We start from the raw sequence: 12,054 nt of genomic DNA on the forward strand, positions 1-12,054 counted from the left end.
TGAAATTTGGAGCCAAAATTGAAATATTCACTTTGGCTGAAATTGCATGAAATATGTGTCCCCCGTGGAAGCCCATGCCACCCCAGGTGAGAAAAATGCATCCTGAATCAAGTCTGAAGGCGAAAACCTCTGTTTCGGGTTTTACCACATTGAGCCCAGAACGCAAGGTCCGGACATGAAATTTGGAGCCAAAATTGAAATTTTCACTTTGGCTGAAATTGCATGAATTATGTGTCCCCCGTGGAAGCCCATGCCACCCCAGGTGAGAAAAATGCATCCTGAATCAAGTCTGAGGGCTAAAACCTCTGTTTCGGGGTTTACCACATTGAGCCCAGAACGTAAGGGCCCGACCTGAAATTTGGAGCCAAAATAGAAATTTTCACTTTGGCTGAAATTGCATGAATTTAGTGTCCCCCGTGGAAGCCCATGCCACCCCAGGTGAGAAAAATGCATCCTGAATCAAGTCTGAGGGCTAAAACCTCTGTTTCGGGTTTTACCACATTGAGCCCAGAACGTAAGGGCCGGACCTGAAATTTGGAGCCAAAATTGAAATTTTCACTTTGGCTGAAATTGCATGAAATATGTGTCCCCCGTGGAAGCCCATGCCACCCCAGGTGAGAAAAATGCATCCTGAATCAAGTCTGAGGGCTAAAACCTCTGTTTCGGGTTTTACCACATTGAGCCCAGAACGTAAGGGCAGGACCTGAAATTTGGAGCCAAAATTGAAATTTTCACTTTGGCTGAAATTGCATGAATTATGTGTCCCCCGTGGAAGCCCATGCCACCCCAGGTGAGAAAAATGCATCCTGAATCAAGTCTGAGGGCTAAAACCTCTGTTTCGGGTTTTACCACATTGAGCCCAGAACGTAAGGGCCGGACCTGAAATTTGGAGCCAAAATTGAAATTTTCACTTTGGCTGAAATTGCATGAAATATGTGTCCCCCGTGGAAGCCCATGCCACCCCAGGTGAGAAAAATGCATCCTGAATCAAGTCTGAGGGCTAAAACCTCTGTTTCGGGTTTTACCACATTGAGCCCAGAACGTAAGGTCCGGACATGAAATTTGGAGCCAAAATTGAAATTTTCACTTTGGCTGAAATTGCATGAAATATGTGTCCCCCGTGGAAGCCCATGCCACCCCAGGTGAGAAAAAATCATCCTGAATCAAGTCTGAGGGCTAAAACCTCTGTTTCGGGTTTTACCACATTGAGCCCAGAACGTAAGGTACGGACCTGAAATTTGGAGCCAAAATTGAAATTTTCACTTTGGCTGAAATTGCATGAAATATGTGTCCCCCGTGGAAGCCCATGCCACCCCAGGTGAGAAAAATGCATCCTGAATCAAGTTTGAGGGCTAAAACCTCTGTTTCGGGTTTTACCACATTGAGCCCAGAACGTAAGGTACGGACCTGAAATTTGGAGCCAAATCTGAAATTTTCACTTTGGCAGAAATTGCATGAAATATGTGTCCCCCGTGGAAGCCCATGCCACCCCAGGTGAGAAAAATGCATCCTGAATCAAGTTTGAGGGCTAAAACCTCTGTTTCGGGTTTTACCACATTGAGCCCAGAACGTAAGGGCCGGACCTGAAATTTGGAGCCAAAATAGAAATTTTCACTTTGGCTGAAATTGCATGAATTTAGTGTCCCCCGTGGAAGCCCATGCCACCCCAGGTGAGAAAAATGCATCCTGAATCAAGTCTGAGGGCTAAAACCTCTGTTTCGGGTTTTACCACATTGAGCCCATAACGTAAGGTCCGGACATGAAATTTGGAGCCAAAATTGAAATTTTCACTTTGGATGAAATTGCATGAATTAAGTGTCCCCCGTGGAAGCCCATGCCACCCCAGGTGAGAAAAATGCATCCTGAATCAAGTCTGAGGGCTAAAACCTCTGTTTCGGGTTTTACCACATTGAGCCCAGAACGTAAGGTCCGGACCTGAAATTTGGAGCCAAAATTGAAATTTTCACTTTGGCTGAAATTGCATGAAATATGTGTCCCCCGTGGAAGCCCATGCCACCCCAGGTGAGAAAAATTCATCCTGAATCAAGTCTGAGGGCTAAAACCTCTGTTTCGGGTTTTACCACATTGAGCCCAGAACGTAAGGGCCGGACCTGAAATTTGGAGCCAAATCTGAAATTTTCACTTTGGCAGAAATTGCATGAAATATGTGTCCCCCGTGGAAGCCCATGCCACCCCAGGTGAGAAAAATTCATCCTGAATCAAGTTTGAGGGCTAAAACCTCTGTTTCGGGTTTTACCACATTGAGCCCAGAACGTAAGGTCCGGACATGAAATTTGGAGCCAAAATTGAAATTTTCACTTTGGCTGAAATTGCATAAATTAAGTGTCCCCCGTGGAAGCCCATGCCACCCCAGGTGAGAAAAATGCATCCTGAATCAAGTCTGAGGGCTAAAACCTCTGTTTCGGGTTTTACCACATTGAGCCCAGAACGTAAGGTCCGGACATGAAATTTGGAGCCAAAATTGAAATTTTCACTTTGGCTGAAATTGCATGAAATATGTGTCCCCCGTGGAAGCCCATGCCACCCCAGGTGAGAAAAATTCATCCTGAATCAAGTCTGAGGGCTAAAACCTCTGTTTCGGGTTTTACCACATTGAGCCCAGAACGTAAGGGCCGGACCTGAAATTTGGAGCCAAAATTGAAATTTTCACTTTGGCTGAAATTGCATGAAATATGTGTCCCCCGTGGAAGCCCATGCCACCCCAGGTGAGAAAAATGCATCCTGAATCAAGTCTGAGGGCAAAAACCTCTGTTTCGGGTTTTACCACATTGAGCCCAGAACGTAAGGTACGGACCTGAAATTTGGAGCCAAAATTGAAATTTTCACTTAGGCTGAAATTGCATGAAATATGTGTCCCCCGTGGAAGCCCATGCCACCCCAGGTGAGAAAAATTCATCCTGAATCAAGTTTGAGGGCTAAAACCTCTGTTTCGGGTTTTACCACATTGAGCCCAGAACGTAAGGGCCGGACCTGAAATTTGGAGCCAAAATTGAAATTTTCACTTTGGCTGAAATTGCATGAAATATGTGTCCCCCGTGGAAGCCCATGCCACCCCAGGTGAGAAAAATGCATCCTGAATCAAGTTTGAGGGCTAAAACCTCTGTTTCGGGTTTTACCACATTGAGCCCAGAACGTAAGGTACGGACCTGAAATTTGGAGCCAAAATTGAAATTTTCACTTAGGCTGAAATTGCATGAAATATGTGTCCCCCGTGGAAGCCCATGCCACCCCAGGTGAGAAAAATTCATCCTGAATCAAGTTTGAGGGCTAAAACCTCTGTTTCGGGTTTTACCACATTGAGCCCAGAACGTAAGGGCCGGACCTGAAATTTGGAGCCAAAATTGAAATTTTCACTTTGGCTGAAATTGCATGAAATATGTGTCCCCCGTGGAAGCCCATGCCACCCCAGGTGAGAAAAATGCATCCTGAATCAAGTCTGAGGGCTAAAACCTCTGTTTCGGGTTTTACCACATTGAGCCCAGAACGTAAGGTACGGACCTGAAATTTGGAGCCAAAATTGAAATTTTCACTTAGGCTGAAATTGCATGAAATATGTGTCCCCCGTGGAAGCCCATGCCACCCCAGGTGAGAAAAATTCATCCTGAATCAAGTTTGAGGGCTAAAACCTCTGTTTCGGGTTTTATCACATTGAGCCCAGAACGTAAGGGCCGGACCTGAAATTTGGAGCCAAAATTGAAATTTTCACTTTGGCTGAAATTGCATGAAATATGTGTCCCCCGTGGAAGCCCATGCCACCCCAGGTGAGAAAAATGCATCCTGAATCAAGTTTGAGGGCTAAAACCTCTGTTTCGGGTTTTACCACATTGAGCCCAGAACGTAAGGTACGGACCTGAAATTTGGAGCCAAAATTGAAATTTTCACTTAGGCTGAAATTGCATGAAATATGTGTCCCCCGTGGAAGCCCATGCCACCCCAGGTGAGAAAAATTCATCCTGAATCAAGTTTGAGGGCTAAAACCTCTGTTTCGGGTTTTACCACATTGAGCCCAGAACGTAAGGTCCGGACATGAAATTTGGAGCCAAAATTGAAATTTTCACTTTGGCTGAAATTGCATGAATTATGTGTCCCCCGTGGAAGCCCATGCCACCCCAGGTGAGAAAAATGCATCCTGAATCAAGTCTGACGGCTAAAACCTCTGTTTCGGGTTTTACCACATTGAGCCCAGAACGTAAGGGCCGGACCTGAAATTTGGAGCCAAAATAGAAATTTTCACTTTGGCTGAAATTGCATGAAATATGTGTCCCCCGTGGAAGCCCATGCCACCCCAGGTGAGAAAAATTCATCCTGAATCAAGTTTGAGGGCTAAAACCTCTGTTTCGGGTTTTACCACATTGAGCCCAGAACGTAAGGGCCGGACCTGAAATTTGGAGCCAAAATTGAAATTTTCACTTTGGCTGAAATTGCATGAAATACGTGTCCCCCGTGGAAGCCCATGCCACCCCAGGTGAGAAAAATGCATCCTGAATCAAGTTTGAGGGCTAAAACCTCTGTTTCGGGTTTTACCACATTGAGCCCAGAACGTAAGGTACGGACCTGAAATTTGGAGCCAAAATTGAAATTTTCACTTAGGCTGAAATTGCATGAAATATGTGTCCCCCGTGGAAGCCCATGCCACCCCAGGTGAGAAAAATTCATCCTGAATCAAGTTTGAGGGCTAAAACCTCTGTTTCGGGTTTTACCACATTGAGCCCAGAACGTTAGGGCCGGACCTGAAATTTGGAGCCAAAATTGAAATTTTCACTTTGGCTGAAATTGCATGAAATATGTGTCCCCCGTGGAAGCCCATGCCACCCCAGGTGAGAAAAATGCATCCTGAATCAAGTCTGAGGGCTAAAACCTCTGTTTCGGGTTTTACCACATTGAGCCCAGAACGTAAGGTACGGACCTGAAATTTGGAGCCAAAATTGAAATTTTCACTTAGGCTGAAATTGCATGAAATATGTGTCCCCCGTGGAAGCCCATGCCACCCCAGGTGAGAAAAATTCATCCTGAATCAAGTCTGAGGGCTAAAACCTCTGTTTCGGGTTTTATCACATTGAGCCCAGAACGTAAGGGCCGGACCTGAAATTTGGAGCCAAAATTGAAATTTTCACTTTGGCTGAAATTGCATGAAATATGTGTCCCCCGTGGAAGCCCATGCCACCCCAGGTGAGAAAAATGCATCCTGAATCAAGTTTGAGGGCTAAAACCTCTGTTTCGGGTTTTACCACATTGAGCCCAGAACGTAAGGTACGGACATGAAATTTGGAGCCAAAATTGAAATTTTCACTTTGGCTGAAATTGCATGAAATATGTGTCCCCCGTGGAAGCCCATGCCACCCCAGGTGAGAAAAATGCATCCTGAATCAAGTCTGACGGCTAAAACCTCTGTTTCGGGTTTTACCATATTGAGCCCAGAACGTAAGGGCCGGACCTGAAATTTGGAGCCAAAATTGAAATTTTCACTTTGGCTGAAATTGCATGAAATATGTGTCCCCCGTGGAAGCCCATGCCACCCCAGGTGGGAAAAATGCATCCTGAATCAAGTTTAAGGGCTAAAACCTCTGTTTCGGGTTTTACCACATTGAGCCCAGAACGTAAGGGCCGGACCTGAAATTTGGAGCCAAAATTGAAATTTTCACTTTGGCTGAAATTGCATGAAATATGTGTCCCCCGTGGAAGCCCATGCCACCCCAGGTGAGAAAAATTCATCCTGAATCAAGTTTGAGGGCTAAAACCTCTGTTTCGGGTTTTATCACATTGAGCCCAGAACGTAAGGGCCGGACCTGAAATTTGGAGCCAAAATTGAAATTTTCACTTTGGCTGAAATTGCATGAATTATGTGTCCCCCGTGGAAGCCCATGCCACCCCAGGTGAGAAAAATGCATCCTGAATCAAGTCTGAGGGCTAAAACCTCTGTTTCAGGTATTACCACATTGAGCCCAGAACGTAAGGGCCGGACCTGAAATTTGGAGCCAAAATTGAAATTTTCACTTTGGCTGAAATTGCATGAAATATGTGTCCCCCGTGGAAGCCCATGCCACCCCAGGTGAGAAAAATGCATCCTGAATCAAGTTTGAGGGCTAAAACCTCTGTTACGGGTTTTATCACATTGAGCCCAGAACGTAAGGGCCGGACCTGAAATTTGGAGCCAAAATTGAAATATTCACTTTGGCTGAAATTGCATGAAATATGTGTCCCCCGTGGAAGCCCATGCCACCCCAGGTGAGAAAAATGCATCCTGAATCAAGTCTGAAGGCTAAAACCTCTGTTTCGGGTTTTACCACATTGAGCCCAGAACGCAAGGTCCGGACATGAAATTTGGAGCCAAAATTGAAATTTTCACTTTGGCTGAAATTGCATGAATTATGTGTCCCCCGTGGAAGCCCATGCCACCCCAGGTGAGAAAAATGCATCCTGAATCAAGTCTGAGGGCTAAAACCTCTGTTTCGGGTTTTACCACATTGAGCCCAGAACGTAAGGGCCGGACCTGAAATTTGGAGCCAAAATAGAAATTTTCACTTTGGCTGAAATTGCATGAATTTAGTGTCCCCCGTGGAAGCCCATGCCACCCCAGGTGAGAAAAATGCATCCTGAATCAAGTCTGAGGGCTAAAACCTCTGTTTCGGGTTTTACCACATTGAGCCCAGAACGTAAGGGCCGGACCTGAAATTTGGAGCCAAAATTGAAATTTTCACTTTGGCTGAAATTGCATGAAATATGTGTCCCCCGTGGAAGCCCATGCCACCCCAGGTGAGAAAAATGCATCCTGAATCAAGTCTGAGGGCTAAAACCTCTGTTTCGGGTTTTACCACATTGAGCCCAGAACGTAAGGGCCGGACCTGAAATTTGGAGCCAAAATTGAAATTTTCACTTTGGCTGAAATTGCATGAATTATGTGTCCCCCGTGGAAGCCCATGCCACCCCAGGTGAGAAAAATGCATCCTAAATCAAGTCTGAGGGCTAAAACCTCTGTTTCGGGTTTTACCACATTGAGCCCAGAACGTAAGGGCCGGACCTGAAATTTGGAGCCAAAATTGAAATTTTCACTTTGGCTGAAATTGCATGAAATATGTGTCCCCCGTGGAAGCCCATGCCACCCCAGGTGGGAAAAATGCATCCTGAATCAAGTTTAAGGGCTAAAACCTCTGTTTCGGGTTTTACCACATTGAGCCCAGAACGTAAGGGCCGGACCTGAAATTTGGAGCCAAAAATGAAATTTTCACTTTGGCTGAAATTGCATGAATTATGTGTCCCCCGTGGAAGTCCATGCCACCCCAGGTGAGAAAAATGCATCCTGAATCAAGTCTGAGGGCTAAAACCTCTGTTTCGGGTTTTATCACATTGAGCCCAGAACGTAAGGGCCGGACCTGAAATTTGGAGCCAAAATAGAAATTTTCACTTTGGCTGAAATTGCATGAATTAAGTGTCCCCCGTGGAAGCCCATGCCACCCCAGGTGAGAAAAATGCATCCTGAATCAAGTTTGAGGGCTAAAACCTCTGTTTCGGGTTTTATCACATTGAGCCCAGAACGTAAGGGCCGGACCTGAAATTTGGAGCCAAAATTGAAATTTTCACTTTGGCTGAAATTGCATGAAATATGTGTCCCCCGTGGAAGCCCATGCCACCCCAGGTGAGAAAAATGCATCCTGAATCAAGTCTGAGGGCTAAAACCTCTGTTTCGGGTTTTACCACATTGAGCCCAGAACGTAAGGGCCGGACCTGAAATTTGGAGCCAAAATTGAAATTTTCACTTTGGCTGAAATTGCATGAATTAAGTGTCCCCCGTGGAAGCCCATGCCACCCCAGGTGAGAAAAATGCATCCTGAATCAAGTCTGAGGGCTAAAACCTCTGTTTCAGGTATTACCACATTGAGCCCAGAACGTAAGGTCCGGACATGAAATTTGGAGCCAAAATTGAAATTTTCACTTTGGCTGAAATTGCATGAAATATGTGTCCCCCGTGGAAGCCCATGCCACCCCAGGTGAGAAAAATGCATCCTGAATCAAGTCTGAGGGCTAAAACCTCTGTTTCGGGTTTTATCACATTGAGCCCAGAACGTAAGGGCCGGACCTGAAATTTGGAGCCAAAATTGAAATTTTCACTTTGGCTGAAATTGCATGAAATAAGTGTCCCCCGTGGAAGCCCATGCCACCCCAGGTGAGAAAAATTCATCCTGAATCAAGTTTGAGGGCTAAAACCTCTGTTTCGGGTTTTACCACATTGAGCCCAGAACGTAAGGTACGGACCTGAAATTTGGAGCCAAAATTGAAATTTTCACTTTGGCTGAAATTGCATGAAATATGTGTCCCCCGTGGAAGCCCATGCCACCCCAGGTGAGAAAAATGCATCCTGAATCAAGTTTGAGGGCTAAAACCTCTGTTTCGGGTTTTACCACATTGAGCCCAGAACGTAAGGGCCGGACCTGATATTTGGAGCCAAAATTGAAATCTTCACTTTGGCTGAAATTGCATGAATTATGTGTCCACCGTGGAAGCCCATGCCACCCCAGGTGAGAAAAATGCATCCTGAATCAAGTCTGAGGGCTAAAACCTCTGTTTCGGGTTTTACCACATTGAGCCCAGAACGTAAGGGCCGGACCTGAAATTTGGAGCCAAAATTGAAATTTTCACTTTGGCTGAAATTGCATGAAATATGTTTCCCCCGTGGAAGCCCATGCCACCCCAGGTGAGAAAAATGCATCCTGAATCAAGTTTGAGGGCTAAAACCTCTGTTTCGGGTTTTATCACATTGAGCCCAGAACGTAAGGGCCGGACCTGAAATTTGGAGCCAAAATTGAAATATTCACTTTGGCTGAAATTGCATGAAATATGTGTCCCCCGTGGAAGCCCATGCCATCCCAGGTGAGAAAAATGCATCCTGAATCAAGTCTGAAGGCTAAAACCTCTGTTTCGGGTTTTATCACATTGAGCCCAGAACGTAAGGGCCGGACCTGAAATTTGGAGCCAAAATTGAAATATTCACTTTGGCTGAAATTGCATGAAATATGTGTCCCCCGTGGAAGCCCATGCCACCCCAGGTGAGAAAAATGCATCCTGAATCAAGTCTGAAGGCGAAAACCTCTGTTTCGGGTTTTACCACATTGAGCCCAGAACGCAAGGTCCGGACATGAAATTTGGAGCCAAAATTGAAATTTTCACTTTGGCTGAAATTGCATGAATTATGTGTCCCCCGTGGAAGCCCATGCCACCCCAGGTGAGAAAAATGCATCCTGAATCAAGTCTGAGGGCTAAAACCTCTGTTTCGGGGTTTACCACATTGAGCCCAGAACGTAAGGGCCCGACCTGAAATTTGGAGCCAAAATAGAAATTTTCACTTTGGCTGAAATTGCATGAATTTAGTGTCCCCCGTGGAAGCCCATGCCACCCCAGGTGAGAAAAATGCATCCTGAATCAAGTCTGAGGGCTAAAACCTCTGTTTCGGGTTTTACCACATTGAGCCCAGAACGTAAGGGCCGGACCTGAAATTTGGAGCCAAAATTGAAATTTTCACTTTGGCTGAAATTGCATGAAATATGTGTCCCCCGTGGAAGCCCATGCCACCCCAGGTGAGAAAAATGCATCCTGAATCAAGTCTGAGGGCTAAAACCTCTGTTTCGGGGTTTACCACATTGAGCCCAGAACGTAAGGGCCCGACCTGAAATTTGGAGCCAAAATAGAAATTTTCACTTTGGCTGAAATTGCATGAATTTAGTGTCCCCCGTGGAAGCCCATGCCACCCCAGGTGAGAAAAATGCATCCTGAATCAAGTCTGAGGGCTAAAACCTCTGTTTCGGGTTTTACCACATTGAGCCCAGAACGTAAGGGCCGGACCTGAAATTTGGAGCCAAAATTGAAATTTTCACTTTGGCTGAAATTGCATGAAATATGTGTCCCCCGTGGAAGCCCATGCCACCCCAGGTGAGAAAAATTCATCCTGAATCAAGTTTGAGGGCTAAAACCTCTGTTTCGGGTTTTATCACATTGAGCCCAGAACGTAAGGGCCGGACCTGAAATTTGGAGCCAAAATTGAAATTTTCACTTTGGCTGAAATTGCATGAATTATGTGTCCCCCGTGGAAGCCCATGCCACCCCAGGTGAGAAAAATGCATCCTGAATCAAGTCTGAGGGCTAAAACCTCTGTTTCAGGTATTACCACATTGAGCCCAGAACGTAAGGGCCGGACCTGAAATTTGGAGCCAAAATTGAAATTTTCACTTTGGCTGAAATTGCATGAAATATGTGTCCCCCGTGGAAGCCCATGCCACCCCAGGTGAGAAAAATGCATCCTGAATCAAGTTTGAGGGCTAAAACCTCTGTTACGGGTTTTATCACATTGAGCCCAGAACGTAAGGGCCGGACCTGAAATTTGGAGCCAAAATTGAAATATTCACTTTGGCTGAAATTGCATGAATTATGTGTCCCCCGTGGAAGCCCATGCCACCCCAGGTGAGAAAAATGCATCCTGAATCAAGTCTGAAGGCTAAAACCTCTGTTTCGGGTTTTACCACATTGAGCCCAGAACGCAAGGTCCGGACATGAAATTTGGAGCCAAAATTGAAATTTTCACTTTGGCTGAAATTGCATGAATTATGTGTCCCCCGTGGAAGCCCATGCCACCCCAGGTGAGAAAAATGCATCCTGAATCAAGTCTGAGGGCTAAAACCTCTGTTTCGGGTTTTACCACATTGAGCCCAGAACGTAAGGGCCGGACCTGAAATTTGGAGCCAAAATTGAAATTTTCACTTTGGCTGAAATTGCATGAAATATGTGTCCCCCGTGGAAGCCCATGCCACCCCAGGTGAGAAAAATGCATCCTGAATCAAGTTTGAGGGCTAAAACCTCTGTTTCGGGTTTTACCACATTGAGCCCAGAACGTAAGGGCCGGACCTGAAATTTGGAGCCAAAAATGAAATTTTCACTTTGGCTGAAATTGCATGAATAATGTGTCCCCCGTGGAAGTCCATGCCACCCCAGGTGAGAAAAATGCATCCTGAATCAAGTCTGAGGGCTAAAACCTCTGTTTCGGGTTTTATCACATTGAGCCCAGAACGTAAGGGCCGGACCTGAAATTTGGAGCCAAAATAGAAATTTTCACTTTGGCTGAAATTGCATGAATTAAGTGTCCCCCGTGGAAGCCCATGCCACCCCAGGTGAGAAAAATGCATCCTGAATCAAGTTTGAGGGCTAAAACCTCTGTTTCGGGTTTTATCACATTGAGCCCAGAACGTAAGGGCCGGACCTGAAATTTGGAGCCAAAATTGAAATTTTCACTTTGGCTGAAATTGCATGAAATATGTGTCCCCCGTGGAAGCCCATGCCACCCCAGGTGAGAAAAATGCATCCTGAATCAAGTCTGAGGGCTAAAACCTCTGTTTCAGGTATTACCACATTGAGCCCAGAACGTAAGGGCCGGACCTGAAATTTGGAGCCAAAATTGAAATTTTCACTTTGGCTGAAATTGCATGAAATATGTGTCCCCCGTGGAAGCCCATGCCACCCCAGGTGAGAAAAATGCATCCTGAATCAAGTTTGAGGGCTAAAACCTCTGTTACGGGTTTTATCACATTGAGCCCAGAACGTAAGGGCCGGACCTGAAATTTGGAGCCAAAATTGAAATATTCACTTTGGCTGAAATTGCATGAAATATGTGTCCCCCGTGGAAGCCCATGCCACCCCAGGTGAGAAAAATGCATCCTGAATCAAGTCTGAAGGCTAAAACCTCTGTTTCGGGTTTTACCACATTGAGCCCAGAACGCAAGGTCCGGACATGAAATTTGGAGCCAAAATTGAAATTTTCACTTTGGCTGAAATTGCATGAATTATGTGTCCCCCGTGGAAGCCCATGCCACCCCAGGTGAGAAAAATGCATCCTGAATCAAGTCTGAGGGCTAAAACCTCTGTTTCGGGTTTTACCACATTGAGCCCAGAACGTAAGGGCCGGACCTGAAATTTGGAGCCAAAATAGAAATTTTCACTTTGGCTGAAATTGCATGAATTTAGTGTCCCCCGTGGAAGCCCATGCCACCCCAG

This window comes from Halichoeres trimaculatus, unplaced genomic scaffold (genome assembly GCF_033239565.1).
Source record: "Halichoeres trimaculatus isolate MK-OKI-2021-1 unplaced genomic scaffold, fHalTri1.1 fHalTri1_scaffold_18, whole genome shotgun sequence".
In the NCBI taxonomy this organism is placed as follows: domain Eukaryota; kingdom Metazoa; phylum Chordata; class Actinopteri; order Labriformes; family Labridae; genus Halichoeres; species Halichoeres trimaculatus.